Source organism: Gavialis gangeticus, unplaced genomic scaffold, assembly GCF_001723915.1.
Source record: "Gavialis gangeticus isolate Ggan-Ray unplaced genomic scaffold, GavGan_comp1, whole genome shotgun sequence".
Classification (NCBI taxonomy): domain Eukaryota; kingdom Metazoa; phylum Chordata; order Crocodylia; family Gavialidae; genus Gavialis; species Gavialis gangeticus.
In genome coordinates, this window is record NW_017728977.1 from 1 (window position 1) to 1,614 (window position 1,614).

Here is a 1,614-nt window from a genome sequence, read left to right on the forward strand (position 1 = left end):
GGCGGCGACTTCGGGAACCCGCTGCGGAAATTCAAGCTGGTTTTCCTGGGCGAGCAGAGCGGTGAGCGCCGCACCCCCTTATCGCACCCCCCAGCTGTGGGGACTGGGGAGGGGATATGGGGGGGGTTGGCCACATGGAGCTGCGTCCCTCCCTGCTGGGGTTAATGAGGGGGGCAGGGAAATGACCCCCCCACGTTTGGGGGCGGTGGCAGGGGGCTGGTTTGGGATTCTGGGGGAGAGCGGTCTGGTGGCGGGAGTTGCTGATTCACTTGCTGGGGGGAGGGGACGGGACGGGACGGGCTGATCCTTCCCCTGGACGGAGCGGGGTTGTGGGGACCTGTCGCAGGAGGTGAGAGCCTAGGGGTGAAGCCACCGAGTGAGCGTCTCTTCCGCCTTTTGGCAGGGAAGAGATGGGGAGGCCTGGGCGTCCTCCCTGGCTGGTCCTGCTGCTGGTTTGGTTCCCCTTCCCTTTGTGTGTCAGCTGTGGCGAGTCCTTTTTCACGTGGAAAACCCTGACTTAATGAGGGAGAACCTGAGGCTGCGTCGGGGCGTGGGGTACTGCTGCCCCCGCGTTGCTAAGCACCCTGCTGCGCTTTCCAAAATGACTCGTGTGGCAGTGTCGCTTCGGTTTTCCTCGGTGGTACGAGGTTAATCAAGCCACATATGTGGGCCCTTCCCTTCGGCCTGCCTCTTTCCTTTATTTCCTCTTTGTCGCAATAGCCCCCAAGCGACCCCCTGTGCATCTCTCCGGGTAAGTCCCAGGCGCCAGCAGCGAGGTGTTGCTTGGCCAGCCATTTTATGAGGATCCTGAGAGCGGTTTGCGTGTGGAAGACGGTGTTGGTACCAGGTTAGGATTGATCAGATACTGGCCACACTCCTTGCAGGCTCTGCAGCCTCTTTGGTTGTAGGGCCGCGATTTACTCTGCATGCAGCTTGCAGTGTGTGTCTCAAAGGATGGTTTGGTCTGTGGCACAGTAACAGATTTGTTCTCTGGGTGCTGCTTGCTGGATCTTGGCAGTTGCTGTCCTTGCCCGTGGGTTTCCCCGCTATTGCGGTTCTGTTGAACATGCCCGATCTCCTGAATCCTCCTCTCCTGGTAATTATTCTGGAAACATGAGTATGATGATTCCCCCTGAACATATGTATATTTGTCTGGGAAGGATGGAGTGATGCAGCAAAGTATGTCCAGTCTCTCAGACACTAGGTCAGGTATACACACCCAAGCTAGTTTTAAGCTCACCAGTTTCTCTGAGCTCACCGGCTTGCATAATGCTAACAGAGTAGCAATGGCCACCTGAAATCCAGTGTGATCTGCCAGATCTACCCAAAAAGCAGGGTAAATGCACAGGCAAGTGGTCCAGCTAGGCAGAGCTGTGCCACCTGGTAGCTGTACCCAAGCTGGCTTCTCTAAAGCTGCTGGGGGCACACATTCATGAGCCGGTGTTCTTGTAGTATAGGCAGTCCTGATGCATTTATGAGACCTCATTAAACAGGTTTGGAAATATCTATTTATTCCAGCCTGTTTCTGCTCTCCAAGTGAGAGTTGGGCAAAGCCATGTCGGCATAAAGATCAGTTGTCTAGCCTTAGTAACTAGATAGATATGCTAATGGTGA

The 1,614-nt window shown here is 55.5% G+C and overlaps 1 protein-coding gene across 2 annotated transcripts in view; it reads left to right on the forward strand.

Moving 5' to 3' along the window:
• Positions 1-6: 6 nt before the first annotated feature.
• Positions 7-1,614, forward strand: part of RAB6A (RAB6A, member RAS oncogene family) — a 100,733-nt gene continuing 99,125 nt past the window's right edge. For both annotated transcript variants that reach the window (XM_019508171.1, XM_019508179.1), the window contains exon 1: positions 7-61. The gene's annotated coding sequence lies outside the window, so the exon portion shown is untranslated. The remainder of the gene's footprint in view (positions 62-1,614) is intronic.